The 16,997-nt window shown below is 35.4% G+C and overlaps 1 non-coding gene across 1 annotated transcript; it reads right to left on the reverse strand.

The window, feature by feature from the left end:
• Positions 1-6,268: 6,268 nt before the first annotated feature.
• LOC112470110 lies at positions 6,269-6,336 on the reverse strand. Its single transcript, XR_003042828.1, has one exon. It is a non-coding gene; the product is annotated as a small nucleolar RNA SNORD52 (small nucleolar RNA).
• Positions 6,337-16,997: the final 10,661 nt, after the last annotated feature.

The raw sequence follows: 16,997 nt of genomic DNA on the forward strand, positions 1-16,997 counted from the left end.
TAATTCTAGGTTGTTTTCAGTAAGATTTTGCCATTTTTGTAAATATCTGCAGCCTCTGGGACCAAGTTCTTGGAAATAAAATAAATAGGTAGCGTGCTTGACTCTTTGGAGCTTAAGAATCTCATTAATTTTTAGCTAAGGCTTTGGTTCTCTGAGAACCAAACTAATATTTAAGGGGGGTATACTATGAGGTTGGAGATTTTGTGATGTTTTACAGTTTATAGTTGCACAGAAATTTTCTTGAGTTTGATAGGTGACCAAGTATCAATCTAACCCATTTCGTGACCAACCTATCCCAACATGAGAGTCCGTGGTGACTAGTGCTGTAATAGCTTTTAAGCACTTGATTCATACTCAGCAATTTTTTTGGTTTCTTTTGCTTCCAGGATTCCTATTAGTAATAGCCTTTAAATATACAAACAAAACAAACAAACATGTTCACCTTAATATACCTGCAGTAACCAAGAGATATTACTACAGACTAGCTAAGAGAAGGCCCTGTGTGCATCACCAGAAATTCCATACCTGGAACTGGAGAAAGGACTAAATCAGCAGACCACAAATGGGGACTGAAAACTGGAGGTGGGGACCGGAGAAAGTGAGGAAAAGACTGAGCCAGCAGACCCCAAAATGAGGACTGTGACTGGACTGGATGCCCAAACAAAAGGGGAATTGCAGACCGGAAAGCCAATTAGATCACAAGCTCAATGCAAAGAAGGCAGAGCTCAGAACTGGAAGGAGCTTACCACAGATTCATGGGTACACCTGTGTTTCTCATTGTCCTGAAGCTGTTGGCAGTCTCCTTCATTCCTGTAGCTGCCACCATTAAACAAAATTCAACTGCTCAAATTGGCTTTATTTAATGATTCATCATTTAGGCAGCAGGTTTTTAAAGGCAAGACAGAGGGTAGGACAAAGAAGTCATAAAGAAAGGATTATTTCAGGCAAGGTCATTTTCCTCTGGGGGATGAAATGGGTCTATCAGGTGGATTATCTCTCTAGGGCTGACAGGAAATCCCAGACTGACGGGTTAGGATCACATTCCTGAGGGAGGTCGAAACTGTAAATAAGTTAAGTGTTCCAGGATTGGTTTGATGATGTGGGCTCAGCACAAGTGACTCCACTTAGGGCTTGTTGTCTCCTTTTTGACAGTACTTTGGATCTGTGTATCTGTTCCCTCTGTGAACACCGCACAGTCTTGATTACTGTTGCTTATAGTAAGTCTGGGAATTGAGGATGGTGATTTCTCCCATTTCTTCTTCATTTTTCAAAGTTGATTTAGTTATTCTAGTTTCTTTACCTTTCTGTGTAGATTTCAGAATGATATTGTGCTGAGATTCTGATAGGAATTGCGTCAAACTTATATATCGTTTTGAAGAAAATTAATGTCCTTACTACATCAAATTTTCCAATGAGAAAACATGGCATGTCTTCCCATTTATAGAGCTTCTTTTTAATCTCTTTCATTAGTATTTTATAGTTTTTAGCATACTAGTCCTGTGTGTGTTTGGGTAAGTATTTTAAATATTTTTTGAGCAATAAAATTTTAAAATTCTGTGTTTTTTTGTTTGTTTTGTTTTTGGCTGATATATTGAAACACAGTTGATTTTTTGTTGACCTTATACCCTGAGGCCTTGCTGAATTCACTTATTAGTTCTATGCATTTTTTATAGATTCTCGAGCTTTCTCTACATAGACCATTATGCCATCTGGAAATAAGGACAGTTTTGTTTCTTTCTTTCGTATTTGTATGGCTTTTCTTTTCTCTTCTTACCTTGATTCCAGTAGTATGTTTAATAGGAGTGGTAATATTGGACATTCTTGTTTTGTTTGTTTGGCGTCAGGGGAATATTGACTTCACAGAATGAGCTGTGCAGTGTTCTCTTCGGTTTTCTGGAAGACTGTGTAGAATTAGAGTTAATTCTTTTTTTAAGGATTTGGTAGACTTTTTCAACAAAGCCAGCTGGGCCTGGAAATTTCTTTTTCAGTATTTTAAATTATGAATTAATTTTTCTTAATAATTATAGACCTAATCAAATTATTTCATTTTAGGGACGTTTTGGTATATTGTGCTTTTCCTTCTGGCTCCATTGTTTCTAATGAAAAATCTACTGTCGTTCTAATTGTTTTCCCATATAGGTCAAGAGTTATTTTGCTCTTACTGTTTTCAAGATATTTTTCTTTGTCTTTAGTATTCAGAAGTTTGGCCACAGTGTGTCTTGTGTGGATTTCTCTCAGTTTATTCTGTTTGAGATTTGTGAGACTTCTTGAATCTATAGGATTTTGGCTTTTACTAAATTTGAGAAATTTTCAACAATTATTTCTTTAAATGCTTTTCAGAGTCACTGTATTTCTCTTTTCCTTTATGAACATCAGTAATATGAATATGAGACCTTTTTTTTTTTATCACCCCACATGTTTCCGAAGCTCTGTTAATTTTTTTTTTTCAGCCTACTTTCTCTCTGTTGTCTGGATTAGATACTCTATTTTTCTGTCTTTAAGTTCACTGATTTTTATCCTGACCTCTCCATTCTGCTTTTGAACACATTCCATGAATTTTAAATTTTGGTTATTGTATATTTAATTTCCAAAACTTTCAGTTGGTTCTTCTTTATATATTTGACTTCTTTACTGAGATCTTCTTTGCTTTTATTTGTTTCATGTGTTTTTATAATTGTTTGTTGAAGACTTTTTTTACAATGGCTACTTTAAAACCTTTGTCATATAATTCTAACCTCTGTGTCATTTCTGTGCTAACATCTGTTAATTGTTCTTATTCAAGTTGAGATTTTCCTGGATCTTGGTATAACAAATGATTTTCAATTGACTCTTGGGTATTTTGAATTTTGGATATTATGTTCTGAGACTCTAGATCTTGTTTAAATCTTCTCATTCATTAGGTTTCCTCTGATATTCTAATGGCAGGAGAAGTGGGCTACCACCTGATGGAGGTGGAGGTCTGGGATCCCCATTTGTCCTGCAGTGATTCACTCTGAATGGGGAGGACATCTCATTACTATGGGGCAGGGATGGAATTTCAGGATCCCTACTATGCTTTCACTGCTACTACCTTGGTGGGATGGGGTAGGAGAGCCTCATTACTGCTTCTCATATGGTACAGTGGCATTGCTGCTACCAGAGAGTGATGAAAGTCCTCACTCTCCACTAGACTTTCCTTGATATCATTTCAGCAGAGAGTGACAGACTCTCTAATGTCGCCTGAGATCCTAATCAAAAAAAGACAAGAAGTAAATGAGTTTCTTACTGTTGATTCCTATGAGGTTCCCATTAACACCATAGCAGGAAGCCTCATTATCCCTGAACAGGGGTGAAAGTCCTGACTAATGGTTCAGACTTCTCTGGCATCACTCTGTCAGGAGGGGAGGGGCACCTCCTTATAACCAGGTGAGTGGAAGTCTAGAATCCCCACTCTTTCTTTGCCAAAGGCTTTGGGTGTAGAACTACATGTGTGTGCATGTGTATGTGCGTGTGTGCGTGCGTGCGTGCGTGCGTGCGTGTGTGTGTGTGTGTGTGTGGTGTTTGGCTGCAGTAGTGCTGTTATTGTTTAAACATTTTCTATGGTTCTAGGTTTTCTCTTTCCTGGACATTTGGCTAGAGAGAAGAATCTTCATTTTGAAACTTTTTTGTTTTGTCTATACCTATTGGAATTTTGGGTTGCTGGCTTCTTTAGTATCTAGCTCAGAATACATGAAGGCAAAAGAAAACCCAAGGACCTCACTGCCATGTTGTTTTGTGGGCCCCATTGTTGCTTCCTGATCTGCCTTTTTCTTTCCAACTTTCAGAGGTTTTTCATTTTTGTTTTAAAAGTAATGTCTAGGATTTCTAAGTCTGCTTAGAGGAAGAAATAGGAAAATGAGTATCTATTCCATCTTGCTGGAAGTAGAAGTCCTACCATAGTCTTTTGCTTTAATGATTTACCCAAGCTGCCCACTGCCTGCAATTCTTTCTCACTGTGTGTTATGTAGGGTTAACACTAGCCACTTCTGTGGTAAGTAGATTAATGTTCAGAGACTTAACATCACAGAAACTTATTTCTCATGGATTTAGCTGTTTAATATATTAGTGCTCCTGGTTGGAAGGTGGCTTTCTACAAGTGATGATCCAGGAATTTTGGCTTTTTTCCCCAAATTACTCTCTCAGACTCTGAGATCTTCCAGTTTTTGGTTTCAAATGGCAGATGGGGAGAAAAGTGAATAAAGAAAGCACAAATCCTGTCTTAAAAACTCTAATCCAGAAATGACATACATAAATTCCTCTCACATTTCTTTGGTGAGAACTGGTCACGTGGCTGCACCTGGATGCAAACTATGTTGAAAATGTTGGCCTTGTCTGAGCAGGTGTCTCCCAGCAACTGCTCCACACTATACAAGGAAATCAGTAGACAATCATCTATCTTTGCTTCATGTGCTTTCTCTACCTTGATATTCTCTTTCAAGGCTAAGTTCAATGTTTCCTTTATCATCTAGAAAGTCCCTGCCCACAACCTTTCCTTCCAGGGTGAGTAGATGCCCCTCCTACATGCTTCCACAGTATTTAGATTTAGCTCATAGCAGATAACTCATACAATTTAACTCATTTTATTTTCTTGACTGTTAATTTGTTGCTATCAAGAGAAGACAATCATTTTATTGAGGGCCATAACCATGTTTTTCATCCCTGTACAGTAGTCTTCCCTTATCTGCAGTTTTGCTTTCCATGGTTTCAGTTTCAGTGGCCAACCACAGTCCAAAAACACAAATGGAAAATTCCAGAAATAAATAATTTATAAGTTTTATTTTTATTTTTTTAAACCTTTTTTTTTTATTACACAGGTATACTTAACTATTATATATTTAAAAAAAAAGAAAAGAAATAAACAAAAAGAAAAAATATAACAATTTTTAACAAGTCTATGTACACATACAAATGAAAAAAATCAGAGATTTTTAAGGACAGCATTCAAAGATAGCTACAGTAGCAAAATGCTTATAAGTAGTTTAATGTAAAAAAAACGACTTATTTGAAATATTTGCTTAATTATTTCCCTCTTTTTTTTTCTTTTTTGGTTTTTCATGTGAGAAAAGTGACTAAATCTTTTGAAATAAAGTGATATGATTCTCCTTGTTAATTTGCCAATTAATGACAGCCAACAGTTTTTCTTTAATTATATCAATATTCAAGCTCACCAGGAATGGTATTAGACTTCCCCTGGATGTCATAGGACTTAGCCAAGTCTTATGTATTTAACACTGAGATCTCAAAAGCCCTTATAATGACAAATAAAGAAGAGAAAAATAAGTTAGATCCTGGTAAGTATTTAGGTCAGCAGGGAAAAGTAGTTTAATGGGAATATAATATAACGATTGTCTTGATGTATTAATGTTTTGTCTGATAATCAACTTCACTCTTCCAGATGTTCAAATTTGCTTTATTTGTTCAAAGGTAACCAATGAAGGCCATAAAGCACACCATCTAAATAGCCAGACTCTAAATTTTATCCAAAATGATTTTTTTCCTCTATTTCACAGTTGGCCCACCCTTCAACATTTCTTTTTACAGACATCCTTACTATATATAATTTCAAGTAATTCAGGCATTACCATAAATTTAGTTGTTGACAATAATTCATAAGTTTTAAATTTCATGCTGTTGTGAGTAGTGTGATGAAATCTCATGTTGTCCTGCTCTGTTCTAGCCAAAATGTGAATCATTTATTTGTCCAGAGTATCTATGCTGGATACACTAACTGCTCATTAGTCACTAAGTAGCTGTCTTGCATTGGGATGGCAGGGGCGAAAGAGAGAGAGAGACCACGCATTCACATAATTTATTATTACAGTATATTGTTATAATTGTTTGATTTTATTAGGTATTATTGTTAAATTGTTCAATTTTATTAGGTATTATTATTGTTACTTAAAAATTACACTTTATCAAAGGTATGTGTGGGTATTATTGTTAATCTCTTACTTAAAAATTACACTTTATCAAAGGTATGTGTGCATGTATAGGAAAAAACATAGTATCTACAAGGCTCAGTACTATCCATGATTTCAGGCATATACTGGGGTTCTTGCACTGTGCCTTAGTAGGCAATAAATTAGATTTTTAAACTTAATTTGAAGTACCGATGGTGACAAATGTTTGTTAACAGAACATTTATTTCTTTTTTCAGATCTTTTCATTTAAAAGGTTCTAATGATATTTATTCCCCTTAGGGGAGTTATCAAGGATTTGTTGCATTTTTTTTTTTAATTTCTCCCCAAATGAATCGCAACTTAATTTTTGATATCGGAACAAGCGTTAGAGGCTCTAGGCTGAGAAATCATCATTCCTACATTGCACATTTTTTTACACTTGAAATATTATTTCTATATATATATATGATATTACCCATCAGTTTGAACCATATGAAATTGCTGATATTCAACTACTTTGGACCTACAAAAATGGCAGTTTCCTTTGTTGTCAGCCTCACATTGTAGAAACTCATATGCGAAGTTTATAATATTTAGTAAGTTGAATATCATAAATAAATGCTATTAGATTGAATTGGGAATCTATTCAATACGTTAGACCAAGATAGAGTGAAACAAGTCATACAACTGCCTAAATCTGCCCAGGATGCATCTATCCATCTGCCTTCCTAGGCCTCAAGTTTCTTCCTCTTTAAAAATGATGGACTTGGGCCAGAAGGTCTCCAAAATTCCATGATTATACATTAAAACACAATTCTGAAAGTAAACACCAATTTTGAATTGAAGAAACCAAAATATCTAACACAAAATGAGCATGAAGCAGAAGGAAACTGTTCTTTCCATGTTCATTGTGGTCTTGCTTCGGGGACATCTGATAATTCTTTTATTGCAGAGAGAGGCTATCAGTTTGCTCCATTTCTCCCGAAGCTCTGGAATTAATTTCAGCATGCTTCATAGCAGCCTACTATGGATGCAATTCAAAAGAAGTGCTTTTCTTTTGATGGAGCCTCACTTTACATATTTTGATTCCATTATAAACCCAGAAGCTCCTCGCAGGCGGAAGCTGTGTCCGTTTTGCCACTGCAGTTTACAGCTTCCTTCCACTCTGTCGCGCACAGAACTCAGCTCATGGTAGAATCTCTGTAAATTGAATAGATAAACGCTTCTTTTTTGCATACTGCTGAGCTCCTGTCATCAAGTAGCACAGTGAGAGAATAATGGAGATGTGATAAGAAGGACTGAGTGATGAAGAAACTTAAGTTGAGGTGTCTAATAAACCTGAGATATCGGTGATATTTACCCCTCCCTTACCCCACATATATTTTCCATCCTCAAAGTCTGTCAGTTTTATTTTTAAAATCTCTCTATAATTCATCTTCTCTCTGTCCTCACTGCCACCACACTGTTCCATCTGTACACAGAAATGCAGCAATAATCTTCTATTCTCATTTTCTCAGTCCCTCCTTCACATACCCTCCCCAACTTTTGTCTACACAACGATCAAGATAGATGTGAAAAAATCAGTCTAATTAATGTCTTTCCACCAGGTAAGGTAGTTTCAGGTCTTGTACATGTTCTTCACTGCACTTCTACAATTTATAGTTATATATTTGTATGATTATTTGACAAATATGTTTGCCTGATAAGACTGTAAACTCTATGCAGAAAGGCACTGTTTGTTTGTTTAGATGTATCCACATTGCTTAGCATTTCACAGAATGTAACCATACATTTAATGTGTAAGTTGTCTGTTGTGTTTGTCAAAATTCCATTCATTCAACACATTTATTGAATTTCTACTCTGTGCAGGGCACTGATCTAGCCGCTGGGGAAACAGCAATGAATAAAGTGAAGAAAACTCCCTGACTTCCTGGAGCTTACATTCCAGCGAAGGGGAATTGGGCAGAAACAAGTAAATAAGGAAACAGATAGAGATGTGATGGTTATAAATACCATGGAGAAAAAGAAAGCAAGGAAGGAGATAAGGGTTTGAAGGCTGCAGTTTTTAGAAGAATGAGTGAGTGGAGCGGATGCAAGGGAGGTAGTATTTCAGAAAAGACATGAAAGAGATTAGCAGCCCACCATGGTGACATCTAGGAGAAGGGACTAGAATTAGAGGGCAGAGAAACCATGAAGGTCCTGAGGCTGGCAAGTGCTGAGCATGCGCAGAGGAAAGGGAAGAGGGCCGTGAGACTGAGTCAGCGTGGGCAAGAGGAAGAGAACTGGGAGATTGGATCAGAGAGGGCACGTGATGGGGCCTCGTGGGTTGTTGATTTTTATTTTGAATGTGATGGGTTTCAAGAACTGTGTAGGGTCTAGAACTTTGCTCGACTTGCAAGCTAACAAGTACACCTGTTGTTTCATAGATGCAGGCAGAAGACATGAGACTCCTGGGCCAGAGACAAACATGGTAAAACGATAGCCAGAGTTTCATACTGGTTTGTGCCTAGTTCTCTGTACCCCAGGAGTCCCACAGAGGAGGTATGAATACCTTGTCACAAATAATTAAAAGTAACCCTATTCCTCAAATGGAAAGAACCTGCCTCATGTCAAATAGAATGAAAAAACCCCAGGCTCAGATGCACCACTGAGGCATTTGAAATATTAAGATAAAGCCTTCTGTGGAAAAGAGTCACCTGAACATCATTTTGGCATAAAATTTCTCATCAGGACATTAGGTGCTGAAACAAGGGGGATGTTTCCTTTTTGCTTATTTTAAAATTTTGCTGTTCTTTTTCATTGTTTTTTTTTTTTTTTTCTGTTGCTTCTTAACTCTGATGAGGGAAAATGAATGCATTTGCATATTCTAGGGCCGACTTGCTTTTAATAAATAAATGTAAGAGTTGAATGAGAGAAGGTGAATTGTAGACTTTTCCATCTGAAATAACTTTCTTTGTTGAAACGACATTCTTTAAGACACTGTTTACTTGGTTCCCCTATTATCTCAGGGTGTTGTCCTAGCTGGGGTTTAGGCTGCTGGGTGGCACAACAGGACTGTGGTGCAAAATCTTCTCCCTTGCTCCACAGCATAGAGCCAAGAGTTCTGAGGAAAGCACCTAGTGTCAAAGGTGAGAACTGAACTCAAGTCCAGAGCTGCCAAGCTGAAAGGGGGCTTAAGAGAGGTGAAACTTAGCCCCAAACGAAGTTCCTACAATGGAGCTTAGGATGCAGAGCAGGTGAGCTGATTCTTGGTGGCAAATAGGAGAACTGGAGAGATTCCCTAAGGTGCCAAGGGGAGGTACTAACAATTGGCTTTCTTTTTATATGACCTTATGCATTCAAAGGAGAGTGGAAGGCTGTTTTAAAGTGTCATATTTGCACTAAATATCCGTCCATAACAAAAATGGAAATGTTTCATTAGAGCAGCAGAAACAGTGAACTGAGTCTGCTAGAGAGTGAAAACCATACGTATATGTACATGTACCAGGTTAATCTAACTATAATTACATCCAACAAATATAAATGATAGACAGTGGGAATCTGTTATAAATTTCTAAGTCTTTTACAGGAAAGACTTAGTAAAACCTCCAGCGGACAGTAAGGTCTCTTCCACTTTGGTGCAGACCTCTTTTATTACTGTGCAGCAGTCCAGGTTCTTTCATGTGTACCCAGATGGCCAGTACTGGAAGGATCACATCATTACAGAAGGGCCAATATTAAAGACTTGCCAAAATTATATACATATGTATATTTGAAGTTCACTGGTATAGATCGTTTTCAGGGGAACTATGGAAGAGGTTTGTGTTTTCCCAATAACTCTTTGACATTTACTAGTACTGGCTCTGCCATTTTGTAAACTAAACTAAACAAACTAAACTAAACTAAACAAAAATCTAAATGTCTAAGCTTTTTTCCTTATTTGTGAAACAATTACAATAGGACCTAATATAACATTTTTTAAAAAAAATAGTATTAGTATTACTAAGATTAAATGAGATAAAACATAAAGCTCTTAGCGATATGTTGGGAAGATAATCATCCCAAACAATTTTAGTTGTTAGTACTATCATCATTATCATTACTCTTATTAAATTCATTTATGAAAAATTCTAGTAAAAAGATACTACAATTATTCCAGTTTTACAAATGTTCTGATTATTTTAAGAAGTAACTAAGAAAATCTAGCTGTGTGTGTGATATACTCAGGCATTGACATAGCTAATTTTTTTTCTTGCTGAATTAGACAATTCTCCATAGACTTCAAAGCTACAAATCAACAATTTAAAATACTTCATAATCAAAAAGGAAAATTATTGATTTAAGTAACATTGGGGAAAAAAGCTGTCTTGTGTTAAAGCAATGTGTCAGCTTTGGGTTAGTGTACCTAGTGTGACTTCTGAATCAAAGCCACTGAGGAGACTTGCAGACTTCTGTGATGATCTAATTTTGGTTCTCAGGTTAACTTTCAAGAACAATGAATACCATTAAAAAGCATTTTATAATGAAATATCATATAGATTTATTCCAGGCATACTCACAGGGATTTCTTGTCAATTCTGGCTCACTGGAAAAGCTAAGAAAAAAATTGTAAATTATTTGCCATTCTGCCAGACATCTCAGCTCAAAGTTGCTCAGTGAAGTGACCTGACAGGTGTAGTACCCAAGATGCAAGTGCTCAAATGAAAGACTAACATTTATAGTCATTCTAAATTTTATTCCCAGGTAACAAAGCAAATTAGGGAAACTAAGGGAATAATTTCATGGCAGTGGAGACTGAGAATTAAGGATTTAGACTATTGAAGAACATCAAGAAATCTAAAAAATAGGTTAGCAAATGCAGAGTAACTTTCATTTGGAGTGATTTATGTCTACTTGCACCTTAATTCACAGTGTTTCAACTTGAGCTTCATAAATTACTATCTGAGTGACTTTAAGCAAGAACATTTGGGGCAATGGTGAGAATTTTTTAAATTTTTTTATGATTTTTCAACTATCTACAAAAGTAGCTTAGCTTCCCAATTCTAAGACCATTATCTCACAAAAAAATAGTAATAATTCCTTAATATCATATATTTGGTCTGTTTTCACATTTCTTTAATTGGATATTCAAATTTTCTTTAAATTGGAATCCAAATGAGGGCCACATTTTGATTGCTTGAGTCTCTTTTGTTTTCCTCTACATCATTTTTTCTGTTGAAGAAACTGGGTCGTTTGTAACATTTCCCACAGTCTAGATTTTGTTTTTTTCAACTCTAAGAAATTTTTAACACAATCCTCTTTTTCTATGTTTACTGTAAAGTGGTGGCTAGATCTAGATGTTTGATCAGATTCAGGTGTTTGTTTGTTTGTTTGTTTGTTTGTTTTACTAGACTACGTCACAGTGGTTCTTTCCATTATGAGGCACACTCTTTTCGGTTTGGTCATTTTTTCTTTTGGTGATGTTTATAAGTTATTGATAATCTTTGCTTAGATTAATTAATTCATTAGTATTGCAAAATGTTGTCTAATTCTATCATACTTTATTCAGTTAAAGATGGAATATAATTTAAGAAGAAAATTTCCTCATTAATTATTGGATTATTCTGATATATAGATTTTATAGGAAAAGCCTGAGAATTGTTTGATTTCCTCTTCCCTCTTCTTAAAAACCAGTTTTAAAACAATGAGTTCATTTCATAGCATATATTTAAGCTTGATTAATGAACTGAGGTTCCTCTCCCTTTTTAAAAAAGGTGTTTTATGCTCCTAGATTTACTCATATTTAATGCATTTCAATACACTGTAATCATCTTCATCAACATTTCAATCATTCCATTTTGGCCAGTGAGAGCCTATTCAAATTAGTTGCTGAGCTCTTTTGACAGGACTCTAGTCTTCTCAAGAGCTTCCTTGCTTTCTGCTATGACAAGATGTTTTAGGCTTATCTTGTATGTTGGAATCAGCCATTTCTGAAGGGGCTCTACTTTCCTTAGTGAGAAGTTATTTGAAGGCTGCAATCTGAGATGGCATTACTACTGGGTTTGTCTTTGTTTGTAGGCCTTTTCACATATAGGAAATATGTATTTTTTAAAAATATGTAAGACAACTCATGAGTTTACAATTCAAACTCTAGAATCCAGGGTTTTCACTCACCCTCATTAATTTTGTCTCCTTTCTACCATGCTGAAGACCTCAGTTCACAATGCCAACTTATTCAATATAGCTTTCAAAACACATAACAGACCAACACTAATACTACCAATATCATAGAAATGGTTTTAGAATTTCGTATGCTTTTTTCCTTTCTGTTCTTCCGGTATCCTACTATGGGTGTACAGTTAATTTTTTGTGTGTTAAAGCTTAGCGTAGTTCCTCCCTGGTTATGTTGCCAAGCAGATACACAGTTGTTTTATTTGCTTTTGGTTATTAAGGATTGCTTTTGAAGTGATTTAAGTTTGTTTAACAAATAATATAAAATAATTACGTAGTTTAAAGTCGAATCTATAAAAAAATACATTCAAGAATATCTAACTGGTATCTGTACACTTTACTTTGTTTTCTCCCTCCTACAGGTAACCATTGGTGAGTGGTAAGCTTTAAAAAGGTTAATAAGCCATAATTAAGAATCTTTTCAAGCAAAGCACTCTACAAGTTTTGCTAAGTGACCCCTTATCATCACCTTAGAATCACCTTACCTGGAAATAAAATATAAAAACCAATGGCAGATCATCAAAAATCAGCTTTTTTTTTTCTTTTTAAAAGTAATTTACTCTTTTTAAAATCTGAAAATTAAAAACAAAGACGAAAATAAAAAATTTTAAATAATTTTATCACTTAGAAATAGCTGGCATTAATATTTAGTTTATTTTCTTCTAGTCTTCTTTTCTATCCAACTGATATTTTAAAATTAGATTTCCATCTGTATTTATAATTTTGTATTTTTCTTTTTTCATTAGGTTTAAAATTATATCTTGAGTAATTATCCATGTCTCTTTAAGTTTGTTTTTAAAGACAGCAAAGTATTCCATTATTTTCATTCATCTATTGAACACATATTTATGGAAATATTGTGTGGTAAACACTGTGATAGAAACTGAGGAGACAACAAGAAATGAAACAAAGAAACCCCTATGCTCGTAGAGCTTACATGTTACACGCGCATAAACATATACACACACACACTTTATTTAGCATACCCTGAGTGTCGTGTGTTTAAATTGTGTAAATTACTTGCCATTATAAAGATTGTTCTGATGGGCATCCTAATACATAAATCTTTGCTTGTACTTATCACTTAGGATAGGTCCCCAGAAATGAAATTATATCTATAGAACTAAATGATGTAGATATTAATTTCCAACACATTCTAACTAAGAAACTATCAAAAACTCTTGATGGTGAATGGCTAAGAAAATTGTGTCTATTCTGGTCTATTTTCTGTACGGTGGGGGGTAATGATGTTCTGATTCCTCTTTTCTTTGTGGTCCAGCCTCTCCTCTGCTGGGATTAAGATTTAGACGATAAAGAGAGTGGAGTTGAATGCCTTGATTGCAGTTTTGGGGAAACTAGTGGAGTTGGGTTGGATCTCAAGGCAAAGAGGGAGGAGGGAGACAGCTGACTGTAGGATCTCCATCTACAGTCATGAGCTCAGTCCTTCCCACACCTCTGTACTATTCATTAGATGCAAGCCCTGCACTTCATCTGTCTGTCTTCATCAAGCCTTTTATATGAGAAAGGCATGCTTAATTCTCATGAATTTACTTATTCCTAAGAATTGTTATGGAGTTAGAATGTCTGAGTTAAATCTTGACTATTGTGTACTCATTGTTTGACTTTAGGTAAGTTTTAATCTAGCTATGTCTCAGTTTATTCATTATAAAACAATGAGTACCCCTCTCAAAAGGATTAAGTGGAATAAACAACATAAAACATCTATTGAGGATCTAGGCACATATGAATTGCTTATTAAATGCCAGTTATTGATGAACACTAGGATACAAATCATTCCAGTGCTCAAATCTTGCTGACTAGCTCAAACTTATCCTTAATAAATTGAGTCAATGCTCTTCAAACCAGAATATAAAATATTTTAAAGTAAATTTTTCAGATTTGGCCATGTCATCATATCAGGGCACACATTCATTTCATCAGAAGATTCTTTATTTCTATGTATGTGATTTGCTTCAAGCTTGCTGTAAAGAACAGATATGGCAAGAACCTTGGTCCCTTGAATGATTCCCTGAAAAACGCTGTTCTCAAAGAGAAGACTGATGTCAGTGAAAATAATTGAGTGGAGAACTCTGAAGCTCATTTTTTCCCGTAAACACTAAAACATCCACCACCACTCCCCACCAAAGGAAAAAAAAAAGTCTGGCAACATTTGTCAATATCGGTTGTCAGAATTCTGGAAGATAGTCAAAGGTTTACAGAAATCAAGCAAACATTTAATCAATAAAAAGGCAAATGAAACACAGTAGGAGAGCTTAGAGTCATTTTAAGCTATTGTTGCCGGATCTCTCTTCCCGGCTAGGCAGTGGTCTTAAAGATGGCAACCCATGTTCCCTATGTGGGTCTCTGGTTCTAGGGAGAGAAGAGCAGACCTTGTTCTCAATAAATTGCGTTTATTTTGAACTGCTTAGTGCAAGAACTGATGATGTAAAGGGCTTGTTTTTTTTTACTTAACTAAGAACTCTCTCAGGACAAAGAAACAGCTATAGGAAGGCATTCCTTAGAGACACTGAAAGATAAAAAAAAAAGCTTCTGCTGCACGGGGCAATGATAACATTTGGTGCAAACAATAGGCATGCTGAAAGCCCAGGAAAAAAGGTGAGAAGTCAGACATTTTGCGGAATAAGGACTTTGAAAAGATCCTATGCAAACCAGGGAATTTTGAAGGCCACGTTCATGCCCAGGACAGGATTTGTTCTGAGAAATATCTGAGAAGAGCCTGAGTGGTCACCTCTGGCTGGTGTTTTGCTTCAGCTCAAGCAGGAAGCGATGCTAAGATAGAGTTGTAAATGGCCTGGCTAAGTGTTAAAGGAATGCTTCAACACAACCAATCTGCTAAGACTGAGAATTTCTTTTTCTTTCTTTCTTTCTTTCTTTCTTTCGTTCTTTCTTTCTTTCTTTCGTTCTTTCTTTCTTTCTTTCGTTCTTTCTTTCTTTCTTTCGTTCTTTCTTTCTTTCTTTCGTTCTTTCTTTCTTTCTTTCGTTCTTTCTTTCTTTCTTTCGTTCTTTCTTTCTTTCTTTCGTTCTTTCTTTCTTTCTTTCGTTCTTTCTTTCTTTCTTTCGTTCTTTCTTTCTTTCTTTCGTTCTTTCTTTCTTTCTTTCTTGCTTGCTTTCTTGCTTTCTTTTTCTTTCTTTCTTTCTTCTTTCTTTCTTTCATTCTTTCCTTCCTTCCTCTTCTTTTTTTTTTAAACTCTAAGCATTTAAAGAAATTTCTGTCAACCATTAACTGATTACTAACGTAAATGAACAAAAATTTCAGAGACCACACATGACAAAGAATAGAGTTTATATAAAAATAGTTTAGAAAAGTCACTAAACAAAGACTCACAGCAAGTAACAATAATAAACCCTGGAGAGACTCTGATAATGAGAGTTACATGATTATAATTTTCAAATCATAGGAAAAAAATTCACAGAAGTTGCCCCTAAGGAAGCACAGACATTGAAATTACTAGATGAAGACTTTTAATCAATTGTCTTAAAAAAATGGCCTCTAGTCATTAATTATCAAAGAGTATCTTCAGTTCTCATTATATGGTTGTTTCTTTGCATCTTCAGTCTCTCCCTTCCATATCTTAGTGTTTGGGCAATAATTTGTTGAACACAAATAGTGTAATTTAAATTTATCCATATTAAATGTTACTTTATAAATCCCAGCCTCCCACTTTAGAGAAACATCTGATTCTAGGACTGGAGCAGGAAATATATAAGATGATCCTGAAGCATCTTGAAGTACCAGAAATTAAGTGCTTAAAAAAATTTACAAAAACCTAAAATGATGAGTGTATGCTAAAGGGACGCAGAAAGAACAACCAAGGGCCAAAGCTGGAAGAATATGAGCAACAAAATAAAGTAGTATTAGATTATATTCCAAAGTGTAAATATCCATGAATTTATATTGATAAAAATAAAATAGATAAATAAGTAAACAAGGGAGAAGAGACAGATCTCTTATGCTGAAAAATTCCAAATAACTTATGCAGCTGCTCCACTCTCAAGGAGGTGGAGTACAACCCCTCACCCTTAAGCATGAGCTGCACATGGTGACTTTGTTCTGATGAATACTGCCTCAGTTGGGTGACCAAGATCAAGGTCAACTGTGGTAAATTATGTTGATAGTATGTACCCTTGATATGCTGTGATGAAAAGGACACTTTACCTCTGTGGTATTGCTCCCCAAAATCGACAACCCCAGTCTAATCGCAAAAATTATTAGACAAACCTCCGATCTGCAAAACGCCTGACCAGTACTTCTCAAAAGTGTCAATCATCAAAACAAGAAAATTCTAACAAACTGTCACAAAGGAGACATGATGACATTTATAATGTGATCTTCTGGATGGGGTCCTGGCACAGCAAATTAGATAAAATTAAGTAAATCTGATTAGATTATGAACTTTAATTCATAATAATGTGTCAATGTTGTTAACTGCAACAAATGTACTACACATTTGTGAGATAGTAATAATAAGGGAAACTGTGTGGGGCAGTATATTGACATCTCTGTAATAGTTATGCAATTTTCCTGTAAATTGGTAACTATTCCTAAAAAGTAAAGTTTATTTTAAAAAGTCCAGTTCCCCTTTTCAGAATAATGAGAAATTGATTCTCAGTCTCCCCAAAGTTTAGATATCTCTGCCGTTTCTGGGTCATTGGTCAGTTTAATCACTTGAAGGACAGCCAGAACAAGGACTGAAAGGAGATCTCTTAGTTTTACTGTATAGAATAAAACTCATTATACATAATAAAACTACAGAGAACTGCCTTTTAGGATACGAAACAAATCATTGAGGTCCAGCCAGTCTTAGAGAAATTGCTTTACTTGAGGCTAGTTTAGGTTGTCACTAATTTTACCAATGTGTTCTCTTTGTG

This window comes from Pteropus alecto, unplaced genomic scaffold, assembly GCF_000325575.1.
Source record: "Pteropus alecto unplaced genomic scaffold, ASM32557v1 scaffold288, whole genome shotgun sequence".
NCBI classification, from domain to species: Eukaryota; Metazoa; Chordata; class Mammalia; order Chiroptera; family Pteropodidae; genus Pteropus; species Pteropus alecto.